The sequence below is a fragment of the Lissotriton helveticus genome, chromosome 4_1, assembly GCF_964261635.1.
Source record: "Lissotriton helveticus chromosome 4_1, aLisHel1.1, whole genome shotgun sequence".
NCBI lineage: Eukaryota > Metazoa > Chordata > Amphibia > Caudata > Salamandridae > Lissotriton > Lissotriton helveticus.
Genome location: NC_136063.1, coordinates 233,097,458 through 233,118,962, shown reverse-complemented (window position 1 = coordinate 233,118,962; position 21,505 = coordinate 233,097,458).

The following is a 21,505-nucleotide window of genomic DNA, read 5'->3' as shown; positions in this document are numbered from 1 at the left end:
TAAGTGAATGAGAGCTTTCTTTAGCGACCCCACTCTAAGATGGCCGCCAAGTAAGTAGCTATAAGTAGGTCTAAAGCCATGTTACAACATGGCTGCCAAACTAAGTGAATGAGAGCTAGATGCCGAGTCACAGCTTTTTCAAGTAAGTCTAGAGCTAACATGGGTTAGATTTGCCACTAATATTGCAGTAGCCCCTGATACCTAATAAAACGCTGTCATTTCCTCTAGGGAAAGCGAGCGCAAATAATAAGGATTGATGAAAGCGGTGCCCACATGGTCAGAAAGCGTTTACCGCTGCAACCGATTAGCACTCGAACAGCCCAAGCGAGGGATCCCTCAGAGCAGGTATGCCGAGTAGAGCAACGAGTGCCATACTCTCTCCGTCTGTGCATAACAAGCGCGTAAAACGTTATTCTCATTATTTTCAGGCTGTAATATAAGACTGAAAATTAACTCCCATTTGGTGGAAACGTAGGATCACGAGCATGATCCAGTAAGGTATGTTAATAACATATGTGCCCCATTCTGGTCTTAAAAAGTGAGCAAGAACAGGTCATGATACCTGCGTTTGTTTTTAGATCCCGAAAAGAAAAGAAACTCAGTCAGAACTAATACCTTACCCTTGACCGGCGGCTGCTGGTTCAACAGGTAATATGAGGAATCCGAGTTAAATGTAGTCGGAAGCTAAACAACTGTCAAAAATGTAGCTAAAACAAGTCTTATTTTATACAATTGCAGATATCCCGTATTAAGACAGAGCCCTGATGAGAATCCGTAGAGTTGACATACCGGATTCGAAACGCGTTGGCGTAAAAAGATTAGCCATTTATTGGTTGAATGGACTGAATGAATTAATTTGGAGTCTATTTTTCCTTATTTGAACTGTCTACATTCAACTGTAGTTCATTGATTTATGATTGTCATCAAGTTTATACTTTTGACTCTGGTCTTTATGGAATTACGGATGATTTTTTCTTCATAGTATGAATATTTGAGTGTATATATATCAGAGCAATTCACTTTGTATAATACAACTAGTTATGTGTATGTGTATATTTTTTTGTGTTGTAAATAATCGCGAATTGTAAATAATTGTATATAAGGTGTACAAAACGATAAGGTGTCCCTTTCATACATCAATACTTTAAAAAAAGACAAAAAACAAACAAATAATAAAAGGGTTTGAGTGATATACCTGAACGAACCAGGAAGTCTCTTATGGTTTGTTCCCTCAAAAATAGAGGATTTGAGTAAGTGTGTGGCCGGCAATTTGTGTACTTAGAAGTTATATTAATGGTCCAGCTAGCCCCACGTCCCTGGACCTGACTCCCCCATTCTTCAAACTAGCCAACTAAGGAGTCACACTATGATTGGTGAGACATTACCACAGAGTCGCACTGTCATTGGCTCGTTGTTGTCAAAGTTGAGCTGTGATTGGTTGACCTTTGGCTTTGCACTGGGGCTGGTTGTTGTTTGTTAACTTGTGTCTGTGCTTTTTAGATTATTTTGGGAGGGAATAACGGGTGTTGTGTTGAAAAAGCTTAAAGTGCTAAACGTACCTACTATGGAGGTACAAACATTTCCACCAGAAGGCTTGCCTGGTTACAAAATGTTGACAAGTGTTGGGCTTTATACTTATAATGTAATGTAAATGTAAATTTGACTTATAAAGTGCAAACTCATGCCCTAGGGTGTCTTGGCTCTATTGGAATCTGATTTGAGGTGTGACCATCTCGTTGTCGGATCAGGCAGATGAGTAGATATCTTCTACTCCTATGTGAAAAGACAGGCCTTTAAGGCTTTTCTAAAGGTGAGTCGGGAGGAAGTAGTTTTTCATGTTAATGGGAGATTGTTCCAAAACATGGCAGTGGATCTGAAAAAGCTCTTCCCACCCCAGGTGCTTTCTTAAATGGGGAACAATCAGGTTTCTATCACAGCGTACAATTTGAAATTATTTTTAAAACGGTCAGGCCCAAATCATTGCAATGATTTATAGGCCATACAGAGAGCTTTGAACCTGCATTATTGCTTAACTGGCATCCTGTGTAAATTCCTAATTGCTCCTCTGGCTGACTCATATTTTGGAATTTTAAAAAGAAAGCGAGCCACAGCGTTTTGCAATCTCTGAAGCCTCTCCACGAGACCCATTGCAGGCGTAACATACAAACTATTACAGTAATTGATCCTCGTGAGGATCAATGCCATTTGAACTGTTTTCAATAAATCGGGGTGCAGACATTTTTCTATCTTTTTTATTAGCCTTAGGGAACAAAGAGTGGCCAAAGTTATTTTATAAATATCGCCGCTAAACCAACATAGCGATAATTATCGCTAGTTGTTGGTAATATGCCCCTTGGTTCTTAAACTTCAGTTCTTTGTCTAACACGAAGCCTAGATTTCTTACTTTATTTGAGGGTTCGGTTAGTGAGTGAAGCTTAGATGGCCACCAGTCTGGTGTCCAAAAGGAAAGATTATTGCAGAAAATTACAACTTCCAATTATTTTGCGTTCAGTTTGAGGCAGTTGCAATCCATCGAATTGCTCACCTTGGTCATACATGAGCTGAAAGCCACACCCAAATCGCTTTCTGGGTTTGCCAGTGAAACCGCAATTTGGGTGTCATAGGCATACGAGGCCAGAGAAAAGCCTGACTTATTAATGAAGAAAGCAAGTTGTGTCACGTAGAGATTAAATAGGGTTGGGCTTAATGCCTTGCCCTGGGGAACTCCACAAGGTACGGAAAAAGACCTGAAGAGAAACTGGCCCATCTTCACATTATTTTGTCTATTTGCCAGGAAGGATTGCAAGAGATCAAAAGCTGCTCCCTCTATATCCAGCCAATGCGTAACGTCGGCCATGATCTCATGGCTGATCGATTCAAAGTCTGTGGAAAGATCCAGCAGGATCAGTGCAGCTGTCCCGCCATTAAGTAATTCTCGTATGTCCTCTGTTGCCATCACCAGAGCTAATTCTGTGCTGTGGTGTTTTCTAAAACCATGTTGTGTGTCCTCTAGCAAAGAGCGTACCTCTAAGTATTCTGAGAGTTGTTGGTTCATTACTTTTTCTACCAGCTTAGCGACAAAGGAAGTCTTGATATTGGTCGATAGTTGTTTGGGTCCTGGGAAATTAAATTTTCTTTTTTTAGGAGCGGAAGAATCGAGGTCCATTTCCATGAAAGGGAACGACCCTTCTGCAAACAAGTTCTCAAAGATCTGCCCTAGAATTTGTGCTATTTGAGCAGGAAACATATGCATGATATTGGAGGACAAGGGTCTTGTGGCGCCCCCGATTTAATGAGTGGGATTAGCTTAATGAGTTGTTCTTCTGATGGGACCTTAAAGGAGGAGAGATTAATTTCTTTGGCTAGTCCAATTAGGAGATGTTCCTAATTATGATAGCCTGCTCCATGCGAAGTAAATTTATTAAAGATATTGGCGACTTTTTAAAAAAAAAGTTCACCAATGTGTCACAGAATTCGTGATTTGTTCCTGCATTTTTGAGCTGGTTGGTGGTATCAATTTTTTTATCACTGAAAAAAGAGTCTTGTTTGCATAAGAGGCAGCTTTTATATGTCCCGAGTAATATGCCATCTTAGCTGCTATTTGCATTTGAGATTTGTATGAGTATACCTTTGGTGACAAGGACTAGCAATTTCTTTAAGAAGTTATCTTTAATGTTAGGAATTTCGATTTCTTGAGGCAAATAATGAATGAAAGGAAGACATTACCTAGACCTACTCAATTTGATGTACTGAATAAACAGGATTGAATGGTCACAGGGAAAGGGAGAATGAATACACAGTAAGAGTTCACTGAAGCAGTAGTTAGAAAGCAAATGGGACAATTATGAGCTATTTTGGAGGGAGGATATGGTATGAGTGAGAGTTTTTCTTGTAATATTTAATGCCCTGGACAAGGGGTCATCTCTATGCCTTTACAAAACTTTTTCCAAAATTGAGGGAGGAACCTGACAAGTGGTACAAGGAGGTTCACAGATTGATGCAATTAGTGATTTATGGACAGAGTGCAAGGCTGCTGATCCAGCAGGCCACCAACCTGCAGACATCTATCACTAAATACTCATATGGGCCCATAAACACACTCACAAAAATATAGGCCAGTGAACACCACTGGGGATAAATTTATAGGGCTACATTCATACGTCCTTTTGCTTATCTGGCTAAAAGTATTTATTTAATGACCAATCCCTTTCTTTACACCTGAATCTATTTTAGTTGATTATATTTGAAGACCGATGACTTATTCTCATTTACCTGATTTCTTATAAAATAACCACAGACTCAGGAAAAGAGCAAAACATATTACAGTGTTAACTCCATCTTTCAGGGAAAGTAAAATCTGTCTATCCAATTAATAGAAAATGTCTTAATAACAAGTGCCTCTGGAAAGAGAGGACAGAGAGAGAAAGCACATGGACACAATACACAGATTTATATTTACCTAGGATGGTGAAAAAATCAGACCCCACTAACCAAGAGTTAAGGGCCCCTTAAAGAATTCAGGTAACAGGTTCTTCAGGACAGGAGAGCACAGGACAGATGACCACTATTGGATTCGACGCCTGCGTCTCACCCCTCTCTGATACTACCTTCCTCCTCAGATCTTCTGCAACCTTCTTCTAAACCTACTTCCTCCTTGATTCTTCCCCAATCTTCTTCTAATTCTATTACCTCCTTGATTCTTCCGCAATCTTCTTTTAATTCTATTTTGCTTGAAAAATTCTAAGTCTGCTTCATCAGGTATTCAATCAGCATTCGGACATCATCTCTGTCTTTCAGTGTTTTGGCAGCGACTGACCTTTCTAAACTAACTAACTAACTACCCCAATTATACATGTTCCACTCCCAAATGTTTCAACCTTATAATATTCCTAATTCTGATTGGACAAGTCGAGAAGATGATCATCAAACCATGCTAAGTTTGATACTTTTTCTTAAGAGCATTGTCTTATGTTCCCGTCCATTCATTTGTTTATCCCAAGCTTTATTTCCCACCCATGTTCATTATGTATCAATAAAAATGTATATAATGTTCAAAGTTGTCCATTGAGTCTTCAGGATGTTCAAAGTTGTCCATTGAGTCTTCAGGATGTTCAGCTGGTTCGCCTGTGTTTTTCGTTTGCCTGTACTGACTGACTAGTGACTTCATTCACCTGGTCAGGTTCTTCATTTATTCTCTTTAGATGATACCTTAATCTTTTGTAATAAATAGGCCAATTATCACCTTTTCTAACCCTTTTGGGTTCCACTGAACTTTCACCTTCTTCGTCACTCTCGAGTATTCTTTTATTTTTACAATAGTCCAATACCAGATCATCAGTTTACTTAACAGTCTGTTTCCTGGTATAAAGGCTAATCCCATTGTTCTTCCCATGAGGACTTCATGGGGACTCAAACCTGTGTTTCTGTCAGAATTGTTTCTGAGTACCATCAGAACAAGAGGTAAGCATCTGGCCAACACAGTGATGTAGATGCATACACCTTTGCTAATCTCGATTTTATTGTGCCAATCAGTTGTTTCACCACCCCAGAAGCCTCTGGGCAGTAAGCACAGTACAACTTTTGTTGAATTTTAAATGCTTCACAGATCAATCAAATACTTTTATTATTAAAGTAAGATCCTCTATCTGATTCCACAGTTACTGGAAAACCAAAATGCAGTATCAGCTCCCTCAACAATAATTGGGAAACTGTTATACTGTCATTTCTTTTGGAAGGATAAGCTTCCACCCATCGTGAGAACAAACATACTATGACAATGATGAACTTCAGTCCCCTACATGGTGATAACTGAATAAAATCAACCTGCAACCTCACAAATGGTCTTTCTGCTTTTCCAATTCTTCCCCAGCTGACCTCTGTCTTCCTTCCTGGGTTATTCTGTGGACAAATTAGGCATCTCTGGCAAAGGCTCTCTGCGACAGTCCTAAACTTCGGGTTGAATCAGTCTTGTCTAAAGAGTCTGATCATGGCATCTCATTCTTGCTAGTTGTGAGAGTAAACAGTCTGGCATGACCGGCCTGCCATCTGGAAGAATCCAGACACCATCTTCTTCTCTCCTTTGACATTCTATTTTAATCCAACCTTCCTTTTAACTTACTTCCACCTCATCTTGTAAATGTCTTACCTCATCCCATGTTTATATGGCTGAAATAAGTATAAGCTGGCATCTGATTCCAGTTCTTTCAATTTTTTTGTCCACTGCTATTTTAGTTCTGGCACTGTACTGAGCAACATGGTCTGCATAGCATAGCAATTACCAGCAGTCACATAGTCATTTCCACACTGATGTGCAGCAGATTTGCCCACAGCCACTTCTTTCGGCAATTGTATTGCTTCTAAAAGCTCTTTTACATATTGTCCATTTTTGATATGGTTTCCTGAAGAAGTCATGAAATCCCTTTGCATCCACAGTTGGCCAACGTCATGCACGACCCCGTAACCATACTGACTATCAGTGTAAATGGTTACTCTGCAATTTTTCCCAATTTTACAGGCTTTAATTATAGCAATCAATTTAGCTATTTGTGCAGACATGACTCCTGGTAAATAGGATTCTTCGACTATTCCAGCCAATGTACAGACAGCATAAGCTGCACTCAACCCTCCTTCTTCGTGCCTCATGCACGAGCCGTCTCCTTATAGTTCATATTCACGATCGTTCAGGGGCTCTTCTAGTATGTATGGGCGAGATTTGGTACAATATTCAGTAATATCTAGCCAGTCATGATCAACAGCATCCCTCACTTCTTCTCCATATGCATCAGGTAATAAAGTAGCTGGGTTTAGAACAGTACTCCTGATTACTGTCACATGTTTTGCTCCTAAAATAATTCTTTCATATTTTGTCATTCTACTTGGATTAAGGTATTGAATTCTAGTTCTAGTCAAAAGAATTCCCACTGAATGAGGGACGTAAACCTTTACGGGATGTACCATCACAATAGATTCACTCTGTTCAAGACTCGTACGGGCAGCAGCTGCTGCTTTCAAACAACCAGGTAACGCAGACGCTACAAGGTCCAAAGTAGCAGAAAAATATGCCACTGGACATCGCATCAAACCATGTCTCTGGGTTGGAACTGATAAAGCACAATTATCTTGTTCACAACAAAATAGTGCATATTCTTTTGTATAATCTGGCATTCCAAGAGCAGGGGCTTCCCACAAACAATTTCTTAATTTCACAAACGCCTCTATGCTTTCATCATCCCATTCTACAGCGTCTTTTGCTTGTTTTCCTGTCATTTGTGTCAGTGGGTTGGCCAATAAGGAAAAACCTACACTCCATTGCCTACAATAACCTACAACTCCAGCAAACATTCTGATTTCTTTCTGGGTCTGCTGTAACTGCATTTGTGTTATTATTTTAATTCTCTCATGTGTCACTTTCCTCACCCCTCTTTCTAATTGATGCCCCAAAAATTTGACAGAATTGCAGTCTTTCTGTTTACACCTTGTGCCCTCCGTCAGCCAAATGGTTCAACAAAGCAATGGAATCAAGTACACAATCTTCTCGTGTTTTCGATGCAGCAAGCAAGTCGTCTATATATTGGACTAAAACTGAATTTCAGGGCATCACTAGTGTTTCTAGACAATTTTCAAAATCTGATAAAAAAGTTGAAGGACTTTCTGTGTACGAGAAGAGATTCAGGCTATCTGAGTAAAATGAGATGGAGAAAAATGCGTGACAACAATCAGTTACTGTGAACCATCCAACATTCAATGGTATTTTATACAGGATTACTGCTGGATTCGGCACTACAGGACAACAAGGCACCACAATTTTATTTATTTTTCTCAAATCTTGTCCTATCCGATATTTCCCATTTCTTAATGCCAATTATAGGTGAATTACAAGAACTACTCATTATTTCATTTAAAATACATTGTTGAATCATTCGTTCTATTTCTGCTACGACACCAGATTTGATTTCTGGGCTCATTTAATACTGTCTCGTGTTTGGAGAAACATCCCCTTCTTTTATAGTCACTTTAACTGGGTCTACATTTGCCATTAACCCTACTTCTTTTCCAGTGAAACACACACCTCTGGATTTACTGTCAATTTCAATTCATCAGGTAAGTCATCCTTTGTCATCATTGTATGCATCTCATCTACCTCTGTACCTTGCTTTGCTAAAATTATTTTATAAATACTGTCCTCATCAGTGGTCTGAATTGCTACACCATCCGGTGTACAATAAATTGTACAGTTCACCATGCATTGTAAATCTCTGCCTAACAAATTTACAGGACTGGAATCACATACTACAAATGTATGCATTTCTCTAAAATTGCCCATGCATACCTCCATGCGTTCTATGAGAGGGGTAGGTTTGGGATGTCTGCTGTTCTCACAGTAGAACGGGTAGCACCAGTGTTCAATAAAAAGGTGATATATTTTCCTTCTACTTTTCCGTCAATATATGGACCTGACTGATCTACCGGTAAGGATGCGGCAAGTACCCACTCCTCTCCCCCTCCCCTCGGGCACTGTCATCGTTCATCCTCCGACAAACTACTGTTCTGTAAAAGAAATTGTGAAGTTACTGAGTTTAGCTTAAAACTTTCTCCTGGAAATCATGCGTCCACACTGTACTTTGCTCTGTTCACAACATTTTGCATTGGGGCAGGTGGTAACTGGCTCTGTGGATTAACAACCAGTTGCGGTAACTGGCTCTGTGGATTAACAACCAAATGCGGTTTACTCAATATCACCTCAGTCTGCGTCAGTGGATTTAAATTTTGATTTGGGCCATTATTAGTTTGAATATTTTTACACTTCTTTTTCCAATGTCCCAATTTTCCGCACCCATGACATGGAAATTTCTTCTTTGCCTTTTCTCTGCTCATTTTCCTCTTGGTTTCTCCCATTATATTCATTCTGTCCTGCTCCGCTATTTTTTTCAAACAAAAATGTATTGTTCCACGTAACGAATATTCTGCAGAGCTCTGTAACCCAGAGAACTTCTGCCACATACAAGATACTGTAAGGACATTGGTGTTTATGACATGTAAATTGAACGACAACTGAAAAATAACAATGAAAAAGAGTAACAACCCCCCAATGCACTGTCTGTAAATCCTCCCCCACAAGTTACACCTCATCCCTCATGGAATGAAAAAGAAAGAGAACAAAATAGGAGAAAAGAAGAAGATCTTGGCTAAGCAGAGCAACTCCTGAACTACATTTCAACATAATATCTTCAGTGTGTGTCGGCGCAAAGTGAGGCGCGTTCTAATGGAAGATCCCTATATTCAGCCCACCGTTTCCATATCTTTGTATGCTTGCGGGGACATCCCCTGGCCCAAAAGCAACTTCTCTGGGGGAATAAAGAGCCTCTGTCCAATATTCACTTTCTAATGGGCCCAGTTCCCCCTCCCAGGACTCCCAGAGTTATTTATTTATTCAACTTGTTAAGCGCACTGTCACCTTGCAGGTATCCTGGCACTGAGCAGCTAGAGAATAGGGGTGAGTCGAGCCGGAACTGCCATCTAGATTTTAGGGAAACAGCCAAGTTTTAACATGTTTCCTGAACGGGAGAAGTTCTCTAATTTGTCCAATTTCCCAGGGAAGTTTGTTCCACAATCTGGCTGCTGCCACTCCAAAGGATCTACCTCCTGACCTGACTTTCTTAAAGTTTGGCACCTTCACCATTGCAGCCGAGGACGAGCGAAGCCGTCTCCGTGGAGTGTATCAGTCACATTTTTTTCGCAAAGTCATTGGTCCGCCCCCATGAAGGGCTTTAAAAACCAGACAGAGAGATTTAAAGTGCACTCTCTGTCTCAAAGGGAGCCAGTGGAGTTTGGCTAGGGCAGCAGAGGCAGAGGACCTTCTAAACAGGCCTAGCACCAGCTTGGCAGCCGCTGATCGGGTCCTTTGTAGCCTATCCAGGAGAAAATTAGGGGAGTCTAGAAAGAGGGCATTCTAAGGATTTTGTAATCCCGTAGATCGCCCATAAACAACTTGGCCTCAATGGGGCTGAAGTCTGGGAGAGGATGACAAAAAGACCCCCAGACATTTCATCCCAAGCGTGGTCATCTGTATCATAGAGACCAAAGGACCAAGGGCAAGCTGAGGGCCAAGAACCCAAAGAGTGGACTTACCAGGGTTCATATATGGCCCAGAGGTCTCTCCAAAGATCTCCATGATCCGGAGCAATCTAGGGCTGGTCCTGTTAACATCGATCAGAAAGAAGAGGATGTCGTCAGCAAATAAAGCAATACGATCTGACAGCCAATGTGCCCACTCCAAGCCTGCCACCTGTTCATCTATTCGTACCCATGCTGCCAGGGGTTCCATAGCTAGGGCAAAGAGAAACGATGACAGCGGGCATCCCTGTTTAGTTCCCCTACCTATCAAGAACGTTGACAAAACGGATCATGCAATGCGTTGAAGCTGTATTATTCGTATACAAGAGTCTTAAATAAGATAGAAACCGATGACCTAAATTCAGTCGGTCAAGGAGTGCAAACAGATACGTCCAACTGAGTGAATCGAATGCCCGATCCGTGTCCGCCAGGAGGAGGGCACCTGAGATGTTGAGTAATCAGATAGTATCAATTCCGACATGGGCACGACGTATATTATGTTGTGCCGCCCGTTGGGGCATGAACCCGGCCTGGTCTGGGTGAACCACTGAGGCAATATAAGGTGAGAGCCTATTGGCCAAGGCCTTGGCCAATATCTTGGCTTCGATGTTAAGCAACGAAAGAGGCCAATATGAGGCATGACCATCAGGGGGTCGAGCTGGTTTGTGGAATACCACTATTTTGGCATGTTGCCAATCTAGAGGCAGACAACCAATCTCCCTGGCCTCCTCTATAGTATTGAGGAGGTGGGGACCTAATTTAGTAGAGTATCGCTTATAGAATTCATATGGATACCCGTTAGAGATATTGCTCATCCTGTAGGTTTCATGTGAAGAGACGCCACCGGAAGCTGGTCGCGTCGGGTCAAGTTGCAGCATTAGGGCTACCAGGGAATGGTCAGAAAGGCCCCTCGGGAGAATCTCCACCCCCTGCACCCTATGGATATCCCCCACAGGAACAAATAGATAATCCAGGTGGGAAAATGACTCATGTACAGAGGAAAAATAAGTGTACTCCTGGTCCATGCTGTGTAGTGCACGCCAGGTGTCTGTCCACCCCAGACCAGCCAAAAGGGAGCTCAGTTTGGTTGAGGGACAGGCCATAGACAGGCCCGCCATCTCCAAAAATAGCCACACTGGAGGATCTCTTCCCAGAGCATCAAAAGGCATTTGACCAGGGTCCAAAACAAGGGGGGAGGAGCGTAGACAGAACCTAGTATTACTTGTTACCCGTAGATGGTCCCCTGAAGTATAACGTACCTGCCCTGTGCATCCACCCATGCTCTGGAGTGTAGATATGGGACCCATCCATGGATAAGGATGGCCACCCTCCGGGACCCCTAGAAAAGTCGGAGTGGAAGGCCTGTGCAAAGCCATAACAGAGAAGAGAAGACAGGGGGCCTTGGTACCCAGTAAATGTGTTTCCTGGAACATCAGGACATCAGCTTTATCACGCGTGGCCTGCTGGAGGAAAACACCTCTTTTGATTTTATCAAGTGCCCCGTACATTCCAGATAATTATGCAAAGACCTGCAGTGTTAGTCTGCCGACCCACCATAGGAGAAAATATTCATGATTGCCACTACAGGACTATTCAAAGCAGAGGGCAAACCACAAGTATGTGTTACATGAAGGCGGTACACCAGGAATGCAATAATAGATACAGTGTACGCAAACGCCATGTAGAGGAGCAGCATCAATCAAGGAACATAGATCAATGGCAGAAGAGAAAGACAGTGCATAAAGAACCTCACTCCCTCAAACAACCCCCATCCCCCCACCCCAATACCTCATAACCATTGAAGCATCTGTCGCGGTCAAGATGGCCTGGGAGCCCCAATGGGAGCAATCCAGCCATCTCGCCAATGGATCCCCTAGAGCCCACTCGAATGTTGAGCCCTGTCCCATGGACCTCGGATGGTCAAACAGAAGTAAGCCCCCTATGGAGCCCCATTGGTCGGGTGATTCAATTATAGAGCAGCAACCCTGAAAGATCTATGTGTGTGTAGAGTTGGAATACAGGCCTGAAAACACATATAAACAAGCATTTACAATGCAATGGTTTTGCCTTTGTTAAAGTTGGGCGGCAGGGGCTCGCAGAGGTTTCTCCTGGGGCAGCCGCCCAGGTCCACCATGGTGCGGCTCCGAGCCCCAAGCCTCTGGTGGTGGTGCTGCTGCGATCGGTAGCCCATTTTACTTACCGGGCACTCTGGCGGGGGCTCCGTGCGACGCCGGCAACGTCCTCCGCTTCTCCCGGGGCTCCCTCAAGGCCACGGGAGCCCCGCGTGGGCCGCCATACTTCTTCTCCTGGGCTGCCGTCTTTCTTCTTCCCCCGGGCTGCGGGCACTTCCGGCCGGCCGCGCTCGGATTGGCCGGCCGGCTAGTCACTTCCGGGTCGCCGCGGGCAGCGCGGCGGCCCGTCTCTAGCTCAGGCAGGCGGGCGGCGAAGTTTCCCGAAATGAAATGACAACAGCAGTAATAGCAGCGCGGCTCCAGCGATGACACGGCGGCTCAATAACCACTCCTAGCGCGGCGGCACTGAGGGGGCTCCACCGCCTCAGCCAATGGGAGGGCAGCCTCCTTCGTTCTTGCTCTCCGCGGCCCCGGCGAGGTCCTCAAGTTATTTTCGGCCCCGGTGGCAATCAGGGAGGCAGCGTTTGCACCGTAGTAGGAGGCGGCAGAGCGCTCGGGGTGCCACTAGTGCCTTACCAGATTCGGGGGCGTTCCCGAGAACAGGCTGACGTCACCAAATTGGAAAAATTCTCGGGAACGCCCCCGAATCTGGTCCGGGATTGACGGACAGATCCGGCTCCCAATGGCTAGCCTCCATTTATGGAGCTAGCCAATGGGAGGAGGGGGCGAGTCCCTGTTCCCCACTGCAAAACATAAGATTTTGCTAGCGCATGCGTACTTCGTACGCATTGCCGAGGCAAAACCTAAAAATGACACAGTCACACAGGTCCAACCCCTTTCCATTGACCACTGGAGGGCGGCCACCATAGTTAGGCATCTGGCAGCAGGCACAGTGTCCATTCCTCCGTTAGGAGGATTACAAAGTACTCACAATGCCGAGTGTCCTTATCTATCTAATGAGGCTAATCTGCTGACATCACTGCAGGACTGTGAGCGGTGACGAGATCAGGAACTCCTGGGAGGCTTATCCTTAGGCTTCGGGGATTGACGAGTAGGACCACCTGCCGACTAGTCAGAATCTAGGAAAGGCGGCATGTGTGAGCACAGCTGGACTGTCTCATCAGTCCAGGTGAACACTTCTTCAGGTGAATAGAAGAACTTAGGGGTCGATTAGGATGGCGGACGGACAAAGTCAATCCGCCATCCTGTCTGGGGCAGGGACCGTCCGCCACAAGGGCGGATGTACCGTGCCCTGAATTAGGATGCACCCGCCACAGTGGCGGGTGCATCCCGCATTTTTAACATTGCGGCCGACGCAATGTCAGAATATTTATTAAAAGAACCTTAAAAGGCAGAAAGTTTGTGTCCCATGAGAGAAGTACCAGGATGAGGATATGTACATGTTCCATGGACTAGGCAGGATATCTTATCATTTACTAATAATTTCCCAAAATTAAGAGAGAAGCCAGTTGAATGGTACAGACAAGTTGAAAGGTTTGTGAAAGTTTCTAAATTTTTGTTGAAAGATTTGGATGGACTGTTTGACATAGTGGTACCTGCGGATTTATGGACAGAGTGTAAAATCACAGTTGATTGGCCCAGTGATGAGTACCAAAGAGATGAGAAAACAGGTGCACCTTCAGAAGAGGTAATGAAGAAATATCACCAGGTGAATACTTTCTTGAAAGGGAAAATTCCCACAAAGGAGACAGATTAGATAAAAATATACTGAACTACACAGGAAATAAATGAGACTGTACATGCTTATTATGAGCATCTGTTGCAGGTATTCAAGCAGTATGGTGGCTTTGAGAATATTGGTGACAAGCGTATGTACATTTTGTTCATTGTTTTGTATCAGGATTGAGACCAGCGATTTGCCAAATGATCCAAGCTCACTTATTGTGTTGGCAAGAAAAACCCATAGGTGAAGTCTTGAAGTATGCAAAATACTGTCGAGATGAGATAGATAATAGACGCAAAAAGCTAGAAGAAAAAGTAATGTGGCAGAACAACAGGAACTTGAATGAAATAAACAGAATAGTGATCAAAATAGGGGATCAGGACAGAATGAAAATAATGGTGGAAAACCAAGAGGGAAAATGAGCAGAGAAGAGGCAAAGAAGAAATTTCCTGTCATGGGTGCGGAAAATTGGGACATTGGAAAAACAAGTGTAAAAATATTTAAACTAGTAATGGCCCACATCAAAATTTAAATCCACAGACGCAGAATGAGATGATATTAAGTAAACCGCAACTGGTTGTTAATCCACAGAGCCGGTTGCCACCTGTCCCTATGCAAAATTTTATGAACAGAGCAAAGTACAGTGTGGACGCCGGATTTCCAGGAGAAAGTGGTAAGCTAAAATCAGAATTTCTTTTACAGAACAGTAGTTTGTCGGAAGATGAACAATGACAATGCCCGAGGGTGGGGGAAGAGGAGTGCGTACTTGGCGCATCCTTACCAGTAGATCCGTCAGATCTATATATTGACAGAAAAGTAGAAGGAAAATATATCACTTTTTTTTTGGACACTGGTGCTGCCCGTTCTACTGTGAGAACAGCAGACATCCCAAATCTACCCCTCTCAGGTGAGGCCATCCAAGTAGTTGACGTTTCAAATAGACAGATCAGAACTCCAGTCACAGAACCCATGGAGGTATGCATTGGCAATTTGTAGAGAAATGCATACATTTGTATTATGTGATTCCAGTCCTGTAAATTTGTTAGGCAGATATTTACAATGCTAGATGAACTGTACATTGTATTGTACCACGGATGGTGTAGCAATTCAGACCCCTGATGAGGACAGTATTTATAAAATAATGCTAGCATAGCAAGGTACAGAGATAGATGAGATGTATACACTGATGACAAAGGATGACTTACCTGATGAATCAAAATTGACAGTAAATCCAGAAGTGTGGGATTTCACTGGAAAAGAAGTAGGGTTAATGGCAAATGTAGACCTTGCAAAAGAAGGAGTTGTTTATCCAAACAGGCAGTATAAAATGAGCCCAGAAATAAAATCCGGTGTCATAGCAGAAATTAAGCGAATGATTCAACAAGGTATTTTAAAAGAAATATTGAGCAGTCCTTGTAATTCACCAATAATTGGCATCACGAAACGGGAAATATCGGACAGTGCAAGATCTGAGAAAAATAAATAAAATTATTGTGCCTTGTTGTCCTGTAGTGTCAAACTCAGCAGTAATCCTGTATCAAATACCATGGAATGTAGGATGGTTCACAGTAATTGATTTGTGTCCCGCATTTTTCTCAATCTCATTGCACCCAGATAGCCAGTATCTCTTCCCGTTTAAATTTGAAAAACGTATTTATGTGTGGAATCAAGTTCCTCAAGGGTACACAGAAAGCCCTTCAATTTTTAATCAGATTTTGAAAAAGTGTCCCGAAACACTAGTGATGCACAGAAATTCGATTTTAGTCCAATACTAGGATGACTTGCTTGTTGCATCGAAAACACGAGAAGATTGTGTCCTTAATTCTATAGCTTTGTCAAACCAGAGTTAAATATTTGGGACATCAATTAGAAAGAGGGGTGAGGAAAGTGACACATGAGAGAATTAAAATAATCAAACAAATACAGTTACTCCAGATCCAGAAAGAAATCAGAATGTTTCTTGGAGTTGTAGGATATTGTAGGCAATGGATTGTAGGTGTTTCCTTCTTGGCCAAACCACTGACACAAATGACAAGAAAACGAGCAAAAGACCCGATGATAAACGCATGGAGGCTTTTGTGAAATTAAGAAATTATTTGTGGGAAGCCCCTCTTGGAATGCCAGATTATACAAAAGAATTTGCACTATTTTGTTGTGAACGAGATAATTGTGCTTTATCAGTTCTAACCCAGAGACATGGTATGATGCGATGTCCAGTGGCATATTTTTCTGCTACTTTGGACCCTGTAGCGTCTGCGTTACCTGGTTGTTGGAAAGCAGTGGCTGCTGCCTGTACAAGTCTTGAACAGAGTGAATCTATTGTGATGGGACATCCCATAAAGGTTTACGTCCCTCATTCCGTGGAAATTCTTTTGACTAGAACAAGAACTCAATATCTTACTCCAAGTAGAATGACAAAATATGAAAGAATTATTTTAGGAACAAAAAATGTGACAGTAATCAGGTGTACTGTTCTATACCCAGCTACTTTATTACCTGATGCGTATGGAGAAGAAGTGAGGGATGATGTTGATCATGACTGGCTAGATGTTAATGAATATTGTACCAAACCTCGCCCAGACATACAAGAAGAGCCCCTGAACAATTGTGAAAAGGAACTATTTGTAGACGGCTCTTGCATGAGTCACGAGGAAGGAGGGTTGAGTGCTGCTTATCCAGTCTGTACATTGGCTGGAATAGCCAAAGCATCCTATTTACCAGGAGTCAAGTCTGCACAAATAGCTAATTTGATTGCTTTAATTAAAGCCTGTAAAATTGGGAAAAATTGGAGAGTAATAATTTACACTGATAGTCAGTATTAGGCCTGGGCGCCAAATTTCGTTCCAATCGCGGAAATTGCAATAATTTGACATTTTCGCGTTCCGCTGTGAGCGCGAAAATGGCAAAATGTCTGCGATCAGCAGCGAACCGGATTTTTTTACATGCTCGCGCTGTAAAACTACTTTCTCGTGCGCGTGAACGCCTTCTCTGGATCCCCGCATTCGCCGACAAGTTTTCCCGATCCGGTCGCGTGCTCCACGGGATGTTGGATTGTTGGTAGCCATTTTACGCTATCTTACGCCCGCGATCACGTCATTCATCTTGCTATCATGCCCCGCGAGAGTTTGAGATCTCGAACACATCATTCTCCACCGTGAGCGAGAGTGTGAGGACGCGAACACGTCATATTGAAAGTGACAAGGAGCGAGAGAAGAGAACTCAAACACGTCATTCTCCACCGCAAGCGAGAGCGTGAGGACGCGAACACGTCATTTCCATCGCGATCACGCAGAAAAATACCGCAAACGGGCGGGAAAAACACGTCCGCGTCTTTGCGATATTTCCGCGTCTTTGTGGAGATTTTCGACATTTTCACGATAATTTGCGAAAGTCAATTTTGCAAATTCCGCCCGCCCCTAGTCAGTATGGTTACGGGGTCATGCATGACTTTGGCCAACTGTGGATGCAAAGGGATTTCATGACTTCTTCAGGAACCCCTATCAAAAATGGACAATATGTAAAAGAGCTTTTAAAAGCAATACAATTGCCAAAAGAAGTCGCTGTGGTCAAATGTGCTGCACATCAGTCCCGAAATGACTATGTGACTGCTCGTAATGGCTATGCTGAACAAGTTACTCGGGGGGTATATACGGGGGGGTTTACCCAAACATAGTCACTGGGACCTGGGTTCAACAAGTACTGAGAGGAAGGGGTCCCAGTGTCTGTGTAAATTAATATTGTACAATGAAACCAAATAATAAGCAAACTAATTAAGTCCACATTGTTTTAATCACAGCGAGACTGAGTATATCCAATATACACAAGAATAAATCAATAAGTACAATCGGTTGTACGGTGCCCCAAGGTGGGAAGGAAGGGAAGTGGTAAGTGATCAAGTGAGGATAAGGTAGTGAGGTAACGTAAGTGACAGTAAAATCAATGAATCAAGAGGACTGTATTCGTAAGTCATATACAGTAAGGAAGACATATAGTTCATAACAATTGGTTCAGGAGATCATACTTCACATTTAACAATAAATGAAATTAGTAATGGCGTGAAGTTGATGGACCAATGGGCGGTTGTCGACGTTTCGACCCTCTAGGTAGTGCAGGGTTGAATGTGCCCTTGCTGGGGGGTCTTCATCAGGACTGGAAAGGGGGGCAGGCAACCTAATTAGGTAATTAGAATGCAGAAGTTGAGTTTAAAAGATGGTGGGATTACTCACATAGTCAGCAGTTGGCGCTCACATGAGAAAGCAAGGCAATTAATCTCAAAATATGTCCTTTAGTGCTCATTTAGAAAATTAAGAACTAGGGGATTACCTCGTAGTGAACTAATCAGCATGAACTTACATATAGGCAGAATGGATCAGAGAATTGATGGGTGGAACCCAAAAACGGTGATATAAAGGACAAATGGCGGTCACAATGATGCCACCCCGGGGGTGGCATCATGTGACACACTGGTGCGCGAAATACACAAAGGTACCTGAATATATCATGCAATATGTCGAAGTCATATGTCATCAGACACTTGGATCAAATCCAGAAGATGGTAGCTGTGGATGGAACAATTGAATAACAGTTTCAGTGGGTTGTAGTTGACAATATGTGGACATAGAATACCAAAACAACAGGGGTAAAGTAACAATGGACTTACCCCACAGTCATTATCGATGTCTGCACATGTGGCAGCAGATAATAAATCCAGTGACTTTGGAAACTGTGGGCACAAGGAGGGGGAGAGCGCGATCATTACAAGTATGGCAGCTTAAGGATACGACACGCTAGTCGGCAGGAAAACCGTGTAATGGCTTACCCGGTGTTTGAAATAGCGTAGGAGACCGGCCAATTATCGGAGATCCAGGAGTCCTGAAAGTGAAATCGGAAGGACATTACTTGCCTGCACTGCAAGAACGGGGGGACAATACTCGTCTGTTGGCAAACAGAACGCGTACATTGACTTACTTGTGATCTGCAGAATCAATCATGCAACGGACGCCGCTCGAGTTCGGAATGGCGAACCGTGGTTCCTGTTTGTGTTATCACCATGGCGATAATACCACGTGATGCCTCCAAGCCTGCCGGACATAGAGGAAAGACTATGCGGTGGCGCGGTCAGGTGGAGCAAACACGGGACGATTAATAAAGGGGGGTTGGGGGTGGAAAGGGATGTGATTCCTCTGGAGGAGAATTCATGGTAAATGAAATGGTTAATTAAGGAAGAAGTAAAAATAAAAAATAAGTAATAATCAATAAATAGGGACAAGTCCGTGGCCCATGAAATTTAGACTCGACTGGAGACAGCCATTGCTGTCGATGTACAAAACAATATACTACATCACAATTAAACTGGCACATGTCGATATGAAGGTATAAAATAACCACATGCATTTTTGTAGATCAACAAGGGCAGAAATATGTCCGGTCAAAGTTAATGTTAGAAGCAAACAAAAATTGACAAGGTATGATGGTGTACCTCCAACAGTGGGGTAAAGACCATTTCTTAATGTTAAAAGCGAACAACCATTGGCAAGGTATGGTGTATCTCCAACATTGTGGTAAAGACCATTTCTTAACAGCTGGCATCACTGTTACCAATGGCGCACCTCTCACATGAGGGTGAAAGCCAGTACATTATCAAAATGAGATCTGAAAGGAGATACTATATGGTCTGAAGTTACATAAGCGTTGCCAATTGTGAAAAAGAGCTATCTTGTTCATTCAGACCTGTCTCGATTGAATCAAAGAAATATATCCATTTCAGTTCCTGTGTGTTGAGGATGCCTGTGATATTCCCACCCCGTGGTCCCAAAGTGGCTTTCTCTATTACCACCCATCTGAGGTTATCTGGGGAATGGCCCGCAGCCTGGAAATGGTCTACTAAGGGAGCACCTGACACATGGCATCTGATCCTACTCATATGCTGGAGAATCCTTGATTTTATTTTCTGCTGTGTTTGACCAATGTAGATTTTGTCGCATGGGCAGGTTATGGCATAGATTACATTTGTTGAGTTACAGTTGCTCTGTGTCTTGAGCTTGATTTTGTGTCGGGAGTATTGAAATTCCTTGGTCTGGATGGTAGTGTCGCAAGCTTTGCAGTGGCCGCATCTGGTATGTCCAACCACAGGGGGTAAGTCCCACAAGGAAGTGATAGTCTGCTCTTCCAGTGTTGGAAGTAGAGACCGTACTACAAAGTTCTGGATACTTTTAGCTTTCTTGAAAGCATGTAGTGGAGTTTGTGACTGATTGATGTCGTCCGAGATGAGCTGCCAGTGCTGATTGATTACCCGCTTGATCTTATTGCTTTTTGTGTTATACGTGGTAACACAGACAATTCTGTCACTGGGTTGGTCACTTTTGTCTTTGACTGTGAGTAGTTCTTCTCTGGGGTAGTACCAGGCACGTTTGCGTGATTTCCTGACCAGGCGTCTCGGATATCCGCGTTGGAGCAAACGGTTAGCGAGAGCTTCTGATTGTGTGAAGTAATTGTCTCTACTGGAACAATTTCTGCGGATCCGTAAGAATTGTCCAAAGGGCAAGTTGTCACGGAGTGCCCTCGGGTGGTGGCTGGTGTATTGCAGTAATGAGTTTCTCTCAGCCGGCTTGCGGTACAGTGTGGTGTGCAGTCTTCCTGATTCCTCATAGATGGTAATATCTAGGAAATTGATGGCATGGTTGTCCGATTGTATAGTAAATTTCAGGGAGGTAGATTGGTGATTTAGCCATGTGAAAAAGGTGGATAATCCCTCCTGGTTGCCATTCCAAATTAACAGAATATCATCTATGTATCGCACCCAGAGACCCAGCTGGTCTCTGAATGGATTCACAAGATTGAAAACAGTATCTTCTTCAAATGCCGCCATGTAAAGTATTGCTACATCTGGGGCAAAAGGGGCCCCCATGGCTACTCCTGAGGTTTGAAGATAAAATTTGTTCTTGAACAAGAAGAAATTCTTAGTCATCGCAATTCTTAGCAATGCCACAATAAATTCAGATGGTACTTGGACCGGAGCTGGTCGTTGTTGTAAGCAACGTGATATAACATTGAGCGCTTCTTGTTGTGGAATACATGTGTATAGTGACACCACATTGCATGTAGCTAGTCTTTGAAGATGGACGTCAAACGGTTGATTTTCAACGATATTGATCGTGTGCATGGTGTCTCTGAGATAGGATCGGGTGGACTCAGCCAAGGGTTTCAAAAAGAAATCAATATACTTTCCAAGAGGCTCAAGAATGGACCCGCACCCAGACACTATTGGGCGGCCCGGGGGAGTATCCATACTTTTGTGTATCTTGGGTAGGGTGTAGAGAGTAGCCAGTCTTGGATGTTTTTGATTGAGGTATTGAAACTCTTTGTCCGTTAAGAAACCCTGATCGAAACCAGCTTGGGTTAACTCAAGGATCTCTAGGGCAATGGCCCGGGAGGGATCAGAGCGCAGTGTTTGATAGCTAGTGACATCCCCCAACTGTCGTAGGATCTCGGATTCGTAGGACGAGGTATCTTGAACAACTATCGCCCCGCCTTTGTCCGCGGGTTTGATCACGACTTGGGTGTTACGGGCTAAAGA